Here is a 14,529-nt window from a genome sequence, read left to right as displayed (position 1 = left end):
CAAAGTTTTTTTCCCATTTCTTCCTTGGAGATAAGAATATATTTTCCCGGGTGGGCACTCCTGCCAAGTTGGAGCCTCAGACCTATGGGCTGGTGGACAGCCACACGGTGCTGAAGGTGAGGTCGGGGCTGTTCCATCTTGGCCTGAGCCCCGTCCAGGACCTGGCCCAGAGCAGCTGCCTGGAGGAGGGGCAGGAGGGTGGAGCAGGTGGAGAGGGAAGCAGGGAGGCCATAGGTGGGTGGTGGGTAGACAAGCGATGGGGGAGGAGAGGGAAGGGGAAAGAGGAAAAGGAGGAATGGAGGATGGCGGGCTGATGAACGGGTGGATGATGGCCGGTGGGTGGACGGATGGACTGTGGCCCTCAGTAGCCAGGCAGAGGAGCTAAAAGCCGGGGGCCCAGCTCAAAGCCCCCGCGCCACCTCCTTTCTTTCCTCTAGATTGCAGCGGTAAAACCCTCTGACGCGGGCACCTACGTGTGCCTCGCCCAGAATGCCCTGGGCACAGCACAGAAGCGTGTGGAGGTGATCTTGGACTCGGGCACTGCAGCCCCAGGGGCCCCCCAAGTCCAAGTTGAAGCAGCTGAGCTGACCTTGGAAGCTGGGCACACGGCCACGCTGCGCTGCTCAGCCACAGGTGCGGCCAGGGGTGGCCCACGGGGCTGGCACAGCAGAGGTGCCCTAGGGCCTGGGTTGTAGACACGTGGGATCTGAAGATGACGTTGTGGCCAGGAAGCACCCACTTAGTGGCTCCGTGGAGTGACCACTGGCTGAGAGGCTGGTTCACAAAGACTCACATACTGTTAGCTCAAGATTGCAGGCCAAAACCAAGATGTCACTTGAAAATAAAGTTTGTCCAACAATACAACTTTTCAAAATCACTCTACTCAGTTTAGATAGCTAAATTAATCAAAACTTCCACTTGCTATCCACTGACACAGATGGAAAAGATATTCTAAGTAGAGGGAGAAATGTGGACAAAGTAAATCACATTTAGGAAATGCTGAATGTGTCAGTCTGGCAAGAACAAGGGATATATGAAAGGATGTGGCTCCAAACAGACACTGGACAGGGATAAAAAGATCCAGATCGTGGGATCTGCAACTAAGTGCTTGTGAGCACTCAGAAAAGCAACTCCACGTTTCTGGGCCTCAGTTTTCTTATCTATAAATGGAGAGTTGATCCAGACCAGGGTCAGCACACTATTCTATAAAGGAAAGGACAGTATATCCACCAGGCTTATGGTTAATATGTTGTCTGTGACAACCATTCTGTTCTGCTGATATAGCACAAAAGCAACCACAGACAATTTTTTAAAAAGAGAGAAAGAATGGAAACATAGTGTGTTCCAGTAAAATACATACAATGAACCAAATCTGAATCACAGGCCAGTTTGCCAAGCCCTTAACTAAACAGTAATCTCTGAGACATCTTACATCTACACAAATCTACAATTCTACAATACTCTAACTTGTAACCACAAGCTGTTATGCACAGGTACCTTAACAAATAGCCACACTGAGTGGTGGGGCCAGGGCTACATTAGGCAATAAATAATCTAACATGGTTTCTGTTGTGAATCACATCTTAATTAGATAAAATGGATTTGAACATTAGATCTCCCTTTTTGATTGTTAATAGCATTTTATGTTTTTTGTTTTTAATCACAATCAGAGAGTATAGATCTCTATATGCCTAATAGAAATTCTGAAAAATACAAATATGTGACAACATTAATCTTCTTTTCTAACTCTGCCATGGGAATGCAAATGAACAAGAAAATTATTCCAAAAAATGGAGAAACTAGAGAATTGTAAAGGAAAACAGGGGTTAATTATCTACAAACCAGATAGATAGGAATTAATTATCTACATACTGGGTAATTTGCTTCTGAAAAACTCACTATTGACATAACTTTCTATGAATTATTTAAAATATCCTTTTAAAGTCCCCAAAGCATTTGTCCTGCTTTCTTTGACGTTTATCACAAAGAATACATTCTGCTTCCATAAGACCCATTCCTGCTCCCTACTCCTAGCTAGCTATTGTCATAATTTTGATACTAGGGATGGGAAAAATTTTCTAAGCATTTCTGGAAATTGATGTCACACTTACCTGTGGCCAGTAGTCGTGATTGCCCAGGGCAGGAATATAGCTGAAAAATTCTTTGAAAGTATGAAGAATTGTGCAAAATTAAACTTTTAGCTTTTACAATAGTCAGCAAAAAATAAGATTTGCAAATAAAGATAATTCACTATAGAATTAGTTTCCTACCTAGGTATATGTAAAATAGTCTATTTTTTAAAAATGTACATAATTTCCAATGAGCACATATTGATTGAATACTGACTTTGTGTTCAGCACTGGCTTATTCGCTGAAACAAAATCAGATGTATGAAGGGATACAAGTAATAAAGGAAGTGCTATTTGATTAGTTTGTATATATGACAAGGGCTTTACGGCTCTTATTCAATCCCCACAACCATCCAATCATTGAAGCTTCAAAGTACCTGATTCAGATTCTGATCCAATCAATTATGCAAAAATCTGGTATCAACAGTGTAACCAGACTTAGTGATTAATAATTATTTTCAAGGATAAGAAGACTGAAGCCAAAGATGAACTACACAGAGGTTTCTACCTACATTCCTTTCTGGACAATGTGTTGATTTTTCTCCATTTTGGAATGGTATTTACCAGATCTAGTGCCTCTTACATCAAATGTGAGTGAAAATACCTCCTATACTTACTTCACAGAGTGAAACTCAACGAACTGACATTTTTCTCCACAATCCTACAGATACCTTTCTAAAACACAAATCTGAAAACCTTATCTTCTCTTTGAAGTCATTCAGTGGCTTCCCATAATTTCCAGAACTAAGTCTAAACCTTTAAGATGGCATGAAAGACCTTCAGTGTTCTGATACTACCTACTATTCGAGTCATGGTCCAGCACTCTTCACACCTTAGCCTGAGCCACACCTGACTGCTTCACTGCTGTTATTTTACAAGTCACATTCTTTCACACCTCTGTATATTTCCACCACTGTTGCCTCTCCTGGAGAGCCCTTCTAGTTCCCCATTATACCCTAAATTCCTCCTTAACGTTCAAGGACAGTTGCATGCAGATCTCATCTCTTTGGTGAAATCTTCCTTGGTATTCTTTATTATAGCACTTATTACATCATATTGAAATGTATGTGCCTTTTTATACTGGACTATGAAAATACTTTTAATATAAAGACTGTCATAATTACATCCATTCACCTACAAAGCTATCACAGTGTTTTGTATACATTAAACTCAATAAGTATTAGTTGAATAAATCAATGAATACACAGATAAGTGCTAACCATCCATTTAGGCAAGCTTCCTTTTCCTTGAAAAGGCCAGGATAGAACTGAATGACTTCTGACCTTTTAGATCAAAGTCTGAATCAAGGACTCGCTGGGACACATTAAAGACTTGCTAATTAATGACAGAACTCTTGCTTTATACAGCCCTTATACGTGGTGATTGTTAGATTTGCTATAATTTACTCTAAAATACTCCTACTTAAACAGTAATATGTAGTGTGACCCTTAATTGTAATTTGCACCCTGGGGATAGTTAATGGTTGAAATACTCTAATTAAGAATACAGACTCCAGAGGCAATTGGTTAGCATTTGAAAGATGTATCAAATTCCTACTCTCTGAAAGCATTTAAAATCAGCATCAAAGTTTTGTTAATTAGGATAATATATGTGAAAATGAATTTGTGTGTGAAATGAGTGAAGTTCAGGATATTTGTGTTTACTAAGAACAGTGTTCACCTCCACTTTGGACTAAACTGGGAATCCTGATACTTGAGCAATAACACCCTTCTTCTGAAGGTGCCCTTGTCCCTGACCTTAGGATTCTTATCCTCTTAATCAAAGCATTTGGGTGATCTGGGCGAAAGTAAAAATGGAGGCTCTCCTACAATTTTTTTTGCCATAGTTTTCATAAGACATAATAGGTTAGGGATGTGGTAGAGTGAATGCTGGTAGCATGGGTCCTTGGGTTTGATCAGCAGCACAAAAAAGAAAAAGAAAAAAGACATGTTTGGTAAAATATCCAAGAAGATCAAATTTAATTATTATTGTCTGGTATTCTGTTAATGGAACAGTGATGTTTAAAATCATTAATGAATAAAGACATAATTATTAAATCATGTTTATTCCATATACTTATTTTTTCTTGACTTTATTTCAACAAAGTCACTGATTAGGCTGTCATCATCAAAATTGTTACATAATCTGTGTTGTATGGATGTTATTGATCAATCTATTAAAAATGTGATTGCACTCAAAGCACAAATGTGTTTAAAAAACCAATCTATTTTCTAAAATTATTAAAAATAAATGTTGAATGTTGAAAAATTAGGTATGTTCATATTTTAAGTTATATTCAGAATTGTTACAAAATTAAAATTCAATAAATTATATTTAATAAATTTTAATTTTTAAAAACTATTCACATAAATATCATATTTTAAATTTAATATTTTGAAAGAAAATCAAATGGATTAAATGCTTCAAAAAATAAACTCTCTTTTACTCTGAAACAGTTTTGTCTCTGGCATGGATAGAAAGTAGAGTAACCTAAAATCTTGTATTTCAAAGGCATAGGAGATGGAGTGATGTTAAGAACTGTAGGATGCCAACACTGAGTGCTAGATCCCAAGTGATAGAGGGGCATATTTCTTTCTTTTTTTTAATATATGAAAAGACATTTTATTATATTACCAAATAACATATTAGTGAATACGCTAGATTGCATTTTCTCAAATGGCAAATGAGACACCAGATAACATTTTTCTTTGATTCTCCCAGGAGTCTCAATATCATCTGTCTTTTGGTTTGGATTCTTTCGACATCTATGATACTGTCCATGAGGATACCAATGATGTTTAGTAGTGAAGAACATTTTGCTAAATTTTTCTATCATGGGTCCTTGCTCAAGGTGTTCATCTTTTTCTTCTAATCTGGTTTTTAGCACTTGATCATGTGTTTCTTCCTTACTGTGCACAGGATCTGGTTGAGGAATAGGTTGTGTATGTTCATATGGGATATCCACAGAATAGGACACCATACTAATGTCCTGCCATCAGATGTCAAAGCAAGCTCTACTTTGCAATTATAGGCATCTGGAAGAGAAGAAAATGTGGATTTATGACAAACACCAGAAAAAGCACTGTTTTGAACTGGAAATAAATGCTTCCAGAGAATTCTCTTTGATATCATCCATTTGAATGCTATCTCTGCCATGGTGTTATAAAGATGATCAGACCATATGATGAAAGATGTTCTGAAGAGCAACCACCTTTAAAATCTGCTTCTAGGCACACCAATTTTTATTCCAGGAGACCACCTTCTAAAATCCTGGGTTCTAGGCAGAGAACTGCTCTAGAGTATGAAAGTAATACATCTAGATTTTACCAACTCTCTTGAACATTTGCTGAGACCTAATGTTGGAACATTGTGACATCAGTGTACTTCACCTGGTTTATAGAATGGGGTAATAACTTTTTGCATATTTTTGGTAACATATCTTTGTAACTGTGGCAAAATAGCAACTGATTCTTAGTTCTTCTACTTGATGGTACCGTTGTGAAAAGAAAATGAGTGGACTTTCACTCATTCTGATTCTTTGGGACTACAAAAAATCCAATCACTGAAATAGTCAAATTGGCTTAGATTAGTCATCAAGAATGTAAATCTGGCAAAATTCTCCAGATTGAAGCAACAAAACAGATCCTTACATTGAACTATGAGTTCAGTTAGATGGAAAACTGAATTTCAGTGCTGGATTGTAGGTTTAATTGCATGGCACCTTTCATATATTAGTGGTTAAGGATATATTCCAAGATATATTTCCAATCTCTTATGATAAAGACCTCCTAACATCACTCTGTGAAGAACTCCCATTTCCTCCGTATAAGTTCTATACCATTTATTTTCTTGATCTACTGGAACAACCTACCAAACATTTGTACAAATTACCTCATTTGACACCTGGTGGCATCCTTTCAACTTTGACATAATTGGTAATCTAATACCAGATATATATATATATATATATATATATATATATATATATATATATACACACAAACACACACATATACATATATATGTATATATACACACATATATATATTCACATACATGTAGATGGTTTTGTGGATTATTTTTATGCACAGGTATTTCACAATTTTTTTCTGAGGTGGAGTCTTACTATGTTACATAGATTGGTCTTGAACATCTGGGCTTAAGTGATCTTCCTGTCTACTCTTACAGAGTAGCTAGGACCACAAATGTGCATCACTGCACTTGCCTAAAAAAAAAATCTATATTTACTTTTAATTGTGGTAAATATATATTGTATAAAATTCACTATGTTAACTTTTTTTTTGGTACTGGGGATTGAACCCAGGGGTATTTAACCAATGAGCCACATTCCCAGCTTTTTAATTTTTTTTTTTATTTTGATAGAGAGTCTAAGTTGCTTAGGACCTCGCTAAATTGCTGGGTCTATCCTTGAATTTATGATCTTCCTGACTCAACCTTCCAAATCACTGGAAGTACAGACTTGCACCACTAGGCCTGGCTATGTTAATTATTTTTAAGTGTTCAATTTAGTAGTTCAGTACATTCATATTTTTGTGTAAACAATCTCCAAAACTCTTTTAATATTATAAATGTAAAACTGTATTCTCATGACAACTACCATTTCTCCACTCCCCCAGTCTCCGGAAACCACCATTTACTTTCTGACTTTATAAATTAGATTACTCACATATATCTGTGTCTCATATATATCTGTTCATACAGTATTCATTTTGGAGAATGGCTTATTTCACTTGCCATAATGTCCCCAAGATTCAACCATGTTGTAGCATGTTTTATAATTTTCTTTCTTTATAGGGTAGAATCCTATATGTACACACACACACACACACACACCCCACTGAATTTTGTTATCCTTTTATCTGTCAATGGACATGCTAGTTGCTTCCATTTTTTGGCTGTTATAAATGGTGTTGCCATGAACATTGATATATATATTTTGATGAATTTTGCTTTTCTCATTTGACAACACTTGGTGAAAATTCTTTCAATTGGCACAATTATAATTTACTCCTTTTAATAATTTCATGGTGCTCCACAATGTGTTTAGAGCAGAATATATCCAGGCTACTGATGGACATTTGTTTCATTTCAAGGAGCTTATTTATTTAATTATTTACACCCCTCCCACAGGGGATTAAATCCAGGGGCACTTAACCCCTGAACCACATCCCTAGCCCTTTGTATTTTTTATTTTGAGATAGGGTCTCCCTAAGTTGCTTAAGGCCTCACTAAGTTGCTGAGGCTGGCTTTGTACTTGTGATCCTCTTACTACCTCAGCCTCCCCAGATGCTAGTGTACAGGCATGTACTATCATGCCCAGCATTTATTTACACTTAAAGATCCTGAAAAAAAAAAGGAGAGAGAAAGAAAGAGGGTAAAGAAGGTAGGAAGGAAGTAAGGAAAGGAGGGAGGGAGGGAGGGAGAGAGAGAGAGAGAGAGAAGGAAGGAAGGAAGGAAGGAAGGAAGGAAGGAAGGAAGGAAGGAAGGAAGGAAAGAAAGAAAGAAAGAAAGAAAGAAAGAAAGAAAGAAAGAAAGAAAGAAAGAAAGAGAAAGACTGGCTGAAAGAAAGAAATCTCAAGCTTAAATCCTTAAATATTGGTGCTTTTATTTCTTTGGATTAGTGAATTCAGATCTTCATGTATGATTTACATAGAAAATCTATATTTTCCATTATTACCAGCATACAAAAAGAAAGTAACACTGGTTAAAAAAAATTCCCCTATTTGAGCCAAGAGAAAGCTATTGTATATGCATCCAAGGCTATCATGCTCCTAGCAACCAGAAATGTCAACATCATGCTTCTATGGCAATAGCAAATATTTAAGCTTGACAAAAGAATCTGATATTTGGTGCTCAGTGGAGATTTCACCATTGGATAGAAATGAAAGAAAATACCTTTATTCTTTGGTATTTTCATAACCATTATTGCAACATCAGGAAACTAAATCTTACTTGTAACTTTTGGGAATTGGTAGCTGAAGATATATTCTATATCTGTTTTGGACTAATTTCTTTATGTTTTGTTTTTCACTAGTTGAATTAATAATTTATGGTAACTATCTCCTGTAGATTTACTCAACTGCAAGAGGAGAAAATCAGCTAATATTTATGGAGATATTTACGGGCATTGAGATCCAAAGAATTTTGGTCATATTCCCACAGGCTCACAAATCAGCATGTTTACGTATGGAAATATGTATGTACATATGAGAGGATACTGGGAGCGTGCAAAACATTTCCACTTTGAAGCCTATGTCTTTCCACTATGTTGTTTAGGATTTATCTTATGATGGGCCTATTCTTTGATGGATGAAACCTGGTGTCTCAAGTCTCCTGTATCTGATGTGTCTGGAATAAGTGCTTGCCATCCCCAGTCCAAAGTGGTAGCCTTCCCTTTGCTTCTCTTTCTCTTCTCAAGCCTATAACTGGGCTGCAGTTTTCTGATTTGGTGCAGATTTGGGCCTCCAGTGTATACCCACTTGGCTTGGCTGCTCTCTTAGCTCTTACACGTGGTTTGTCACAGGCAGACTGACTTTAGGGGCCAGTTGAAAATTAAGACTATTATAATAAATACAAGAAAGTACAACAAAATGCTGCTTTTTCCAGGATAACTGTTTTGACAATTTTTAAATTACCAAAATCTGTAATAACAAATATGCTACTCCCACAAACAAACAAAAACCTATTTTGGGTCTCCTGTTTTACCTAGAGCTTAATTAGGTAACTGAGTACTCCAGACCTGAGTCTTGTTTCAACCAGATAGATCATTTGGATCTTGATGCAAGGTGTTTTAGGCTGATTCATGCTGCATAAAAATTCATATGTTGAAATCTTCACCCTGGTGCTTCAAAATGTGACCATACTTGGAGATGAGGTCCTTCAAGGTCATATCCACCCTTCCTACTTCATTTTTATTTTTCTTGTTTTCATTTTATTTGTTCACTCTATAATTATATGCCATCTTAATCTAAAAATTGAAAATTATTTTTCTCCAATTTCTTAATATCAGTAGGATATGTGGATGTATTGAATCCAATATGACTGGAAGAGCATACAATACAGACAACACACAGAGCAAGGGGTGACTATGTGAGAACATAAGGAAAAGACAGCTAGTTGGGAGCCAACAAAAGGTGCCTTAGAGGAAACCAGACTTGCCAACACCTTGATCTTGGATTTTAATCTCCAGAATTGTGAGAACATAGATTTGTGTTGTTTAATCCACCTAGTAACTCTAGCACACTAATATAGTAGGTGAACAATGTAGCAGCCTATTTGGCTTCCCTGCCTTGGGTTATCTGTCAGTGCTGTCCTCAGTAGAGAAGTTCGCCATACACAGCGAACACCGGATCTGCCAGTGTTCACTCCCATCTGGTCTGTAGCCAGTTTTAGTCCTGGTTCTTCCTGTTCTCTCTCTCTCCCTTGCACACTGTTATTACTGGAAACTTCTGTAGTTAAGACTGCTCATGTATGCTCTGCAGGAGGTTCATGATTTCAAACTACACCAAATTCTCCAGACATCCCCAAAGCCCAACTATTATGCATATTAGAACAAGTTTAACCAAAATATTTTATTATGATAGTTGATTTATAATGACTGGATAAATTAATACACATTTTAAATTATTATTAATATTTGTATTTAATAACAAAAAATTAGCGATTAGATATTAAAGCATTATTCTTGCCCTAGGTGAGCCAAGAATTATTTACCTATATTAAAATTAGAATTATCTGTGTGATATTTGTCATTAATTAAAGAAGAGTTTAATGAATATGCAATAAGTCCTTGATAACCTAAGGAAAAAAATTGACCTGGATGTTTTAGAGGTGAAACCAATTTTTCCTCTTTGCTAGCTTCCTGCTTTTGAATTAAATAAATAATTGCATGACATTATGTTATTTACTTTAAATTGAAACTGTACATCAGAAGATGTCACTCCTATGCTCACTCTGCAAAAGGTCCTCATTTGCCTCCAAGAAACAACTTTTAATGCCTATAAGAGCCTACCTGATTAGTCTCTCCATGACCTGTACCCTCACCCCTCCAGCTTCTCTCTTACTACTCTCATTTCTGTCCAGATAGAGTGGACTCTTTATTGTTCTTTAAACATGTCAGGAGCATATTTCCCTAGAAATTTTTTTAATGACAGCTTCCTCCGTCTGGAATACTATTTGCCTATATTTCCTAGAGATAAAAATCCCCTTAGTCTTCGCTCAAATGTAATATTTTCCATAAGGCCTATCTTGATGAACCTATTCAATACTACAACTATCTCAATGTCCCATCCCACACACTCATAATTTTTTTCAAGAATAGGGATCTTTGCTTTTTCACAGATGTAAATCCAAAATTCTAGAAGTGTGCTTCGAACAGTATAGGTGCTTAATAAACATTTGTTGGAAAATGATAAGCAAAAAGAGCAGATTTTTATGTAATACATTATTTGTAAACATTATTTATAAACTCACATTAATTGTATAAATTAAGGGTTTCACTGTGACATTTTCATAAACTCATATACATGTTTTGATCACATCCACCCTTCCTACTTCATTTTTGTTTTTCTTGTTTTCATTTTATTTGTTCACTCTATAATTATATGCCATCTTAATCTAAAAAATGAAAATTATTTTTCTCCAATTTATTTATATCAGCAGAAGATGTAATAGGCAAAACAGTACATACTTGAAGTTTGGTAAACATAGATTTAAATCTTAACTTTATCACATTAACAAAAATGTACTCTATGAACCTCAATTATTTACAAAACCCTCTAAGATTGTTGTAAAATTCTAAATAAATTTATTTTCAAATTTATTGTGAGTAAATGTATAGGAAATTGTAGATGTCAAATAAATGTTCCCTGATACTACTGAATAATGTTGAAATAGTAAAATGCTGTGTTTATTTGAGCATGTTTGCTCAGATGTCTCCTGAGCTTATTTATAATGTTCACTTTCCATTAGCTAATGGGTAATTACATCTCATGCTATTTACTTTTTCATTTTTAAAATATGTATGACATTCTTTCACTGTCCATTAGCTGACCTCAATTTTATTGATTCCATGGACACATCAAATGAGTATCCAGTATTCGATGGTCCCTACCAAGAAAAATATGAGCTAGTGAAGGTACAACATGAAGACATACAAAATAATTGGAGAAATATTAAATATTGTCTAGGTAAAATTGAATTTGAGTATAGTGAAATGAAAGATCAGAGTGGATTGGAGAGATTAGAAAACTCTTCATGGAAAGAACAGAGTATTTGAATGGATACCAAATAACCAACAGTGGCATCAACAAGAAGAAGCATCTTTATAGTATTTAATATGCTCCAGGAACAGTTACAAATTCTCTGTCTTTATTAACTTGCTTAATTTCATTATACCCCTATGAATTAGTACAATTTTAATTTTTTTATAAATGATAAAATAAGCAGAGTGAAGATTGGTAATTGCAGTTTTCAATCTTCCTCTTCAAGTCTACAGAAAGATAAAAGAGGTTTACCAAAAGACAGAGTCTGTTATGAATATTGTAGGGAAGGAATCTATTGTAGGGAAGGAATCTTTATCGTCTGACAAGGTACACAATTTCCAGATACTCTTTCATATTTATCTCTCGCTTCAGCACAATTATTTCTTCCTGCCTCAGTGTTATTCATCTTGACCTCTGCGTTTATATTTACTGATCTTTTACCATTCTCCAAGATCCGTCACAAAGCTTATTTCCTTATAAACATTTTTCATGACATATCCCAAGAAAAATTATTGTGTTTTTATGGTACTCATAATACATTTATGGATACTTATTTTATTTCTTTCTTATATTATGAGCGATAGAAAAAATAAATAACGACTTTTTTATTTTGATCTTCCTGATTCATTCCTTATGGCTATTCCCCAAACATAGTTGCTGACATTTATCCTCTGGCCTGTGCCTCTGGCTCCCTCTAGTGGTCATTATTTGTTACTTCTGTGATCTGTAAATACAAGAAGAAAAAGACCACCTCTAAGAGAAATGTCTACTAGAAACCTGAACCTGATTTTCAAAGATCCCAAATGGCATTGAATGTGATTAATTTCCTAGTTTCCACTTTCTCTAGGCCCCTAGTGTCATTTAATATGATTAATTTATTAATTTCCATTAGAATTTCTCATTATTAGAAAAGCTATGTTATTGAATGTATTTTAGAGTGTTGCATTTCCTAAGATCAGATTTTCTTCCTTTCCTTAATGTTATTTTTTTAAATAAAAAATAATGAAACTCCCATTTTTACCCAGTATACAGATTGCAGAATCACATCGGTTACACATCCACTGTTTTACATATTGCCATACTAGTGTATGTTGTATTCTAAAAAAAAATAATAATAATACTGAAACTGACTAAATACTGTTCACTTCAGGTATGACTATACACAATGGCCTATTATTTATATTTATAACAAGCTCATAAAATTTTTTAAAAGGAAACTGTGATATATACTTACAATATAAATAAAATATGAACACATAGCAAGTGCTTCTCTTGAAGGTATAATTTTACAAAAAAAGTATACAGATGTTAAAGGCATATGATTTCTCCTATTTATTTAAATGATTCACTAGGATATTGGAAGTTCAGAATATTTCTATATTATGGTTTTTATATCATTAAATACTTTAAAAAATTATTCTCTTAAATTAAAAACACATGGTCCCTTCTGAGATGTTAGGAAACAAGTACAGCACATTATAATATTTAATGTTTTATTTACATTAATAACTATGTTATAGAAATCAATAAAATGTCTGAAATTCTGTTTTTATAAGCATGAATCCATTGAGTATTAAAATCAGGCAAAATAAACTTCAAAGATGCTTTAGAAATGACAAGACCAGTCCTCCCCAAGCCTGCCAACATCAAGAAAAAATATTAAGGGAAACAGAGAAACTGGCACAAAATGAATTCGACTCGAGAAACAAAATTACTATAGGTAGTGTGATATTCTGACTTGGATCTTAGAATACAATAAGATATATTGAAGTTAGAAAACATAAAATGTGAATGAAGCTGTAGTTTATTTAATAGTAGTGAACAAATGTTGGTCTTTTGTTATTAACAAATATATCTTGACACTGTAAAAAATAAGATAAGGGGAAACAGGATGGAGAATATTTAGGAACACTTTCTGTTATCTTTGGAACTTCAACAAATAAAATTTTATTCCAAAATGAATTTATATTAAAAATTTCAAGTTTAATTAAATTGATCAATTTAATTAAAGAGATTTATGGTAAATTAATTTTTTTTTATTTAATAGCACTCATGTTTAATGCTTTAATTCAATTTTACTTTTTGTAGATTTTTAAATTAGTTCTATAGCAGAGCTTAAAAACTCATGGGATGGGGCTGGGGATGTAGCTCACTTGGTAGTAGAATACTTCCCCAGCAGGCATGATGTGTGAAGACCTGGGTGAAGCTGGGAGCACCAAAAGGAAAAAATGTGGGATAAATGTAAATTTGGCATCTCTAGGTTTTGGAATTGACTCTTTTCAATATTTTAAAAAAGTTTTTTTTTTTTTTTGGTAATCAAAGCAACACATATCTTTTGTTAGAACAAAAAATAATAAGAAAGGTGACTAATGAAAATTAAGAGCCCTGTAACTGCTTTCCCCATCTCCACCATATCACTCATCAAGAGACATTGGTATATATATTTATATTTATTATTTGTATGTGGCACTCATAATGCACCAGACCACATTATAAGTGACTTACATATATTGACTTATTTAATGTTCCTAATAAACATGAAGAGGCCACACAAAATGAACATGTACCGCTATTATTCTCATTTTATAGATGAAGTAAATGATGCACAGTGGTTTATCTTAGCTGTCACACAACCAGCATACCACTAAGGTATCTTCAAAATATTCTTATCTTTTGTATTCCTAGATTTACCAATTGTGAAGGTTCTTTATTGGCTTCTTGCAATGATAGATGAAGATTTAGCTCATTTTTACCAAGCTCTCCTATATCCTGATCTTGCAATTTGTTTTAATAAGAAAATCTGTCTTCTATAGAATCACTTTAGTTCCTGCCATTTTCAGTTTTATGCTACCTCGACCTCTCGTTTTTCCAACTGTGGAGAGTGTCTTTTCTTTCCACTCTGTGCTACAGGAGCAGCCTCCCTGCTTATCTGGTCAGTTCTACTTTCCCTTCTTCGTTTCTACCTCCAGACAACAAAGCCACATCCCCAGTCCTCTTGACCTTTCACTTTTAATGAGGTTCACACCACTGCATTCTACTCTATAGCCACAAGACTTTCATACTTTCTCTGTAAGTTGATTCTAAAGTACAAAATTCAACAGAGTGTTAACACTATT

General features: G+C 34.9%; 1 pseudogene across 1 annotated transcript; it reads right to left on the bottom strand.

Annotated features, from left to right (window-relative positions):
• Nucleotides 1-1,008: 1,008 nt before the first annotated feature.
• LOC308649482 (large ribosomal subunit protein mL42-like) lies at nucleotides 1,009-5,285 on the bottom strand (annotated as a pseudogene). Its single transcript has 3 exons — nucleotides 4,764-5,285; nucleotides 2,112-2,161; nucleotides 1,009-1,203 (listed from the first exon to the last, which is right to left on the bottom strand). The product of its transcript is annotated as a large ribosomal subunit protein mL42-like (transcript).
• Between the last annotated feature and the right edge of the window lie 9,244 nt (nucleotides 5,286-14,529).

Source organism: Spermophilus citellus (assembly GCF_964194105.1).
Source record: "Spermophilus citellus genome assembly, chromosome: 5".
Classification (NCBI taxonomy): Eukaryota; Metazoa; Chordata; class Mammalia; order Rodentia; family Sciuridae; genus Spermophilus; species Spermophilus citellus.
Note: the sequence above shows the minus strand (reverse complement) of the source record. Positions and strands in the feature narration are given on the sequence as shown.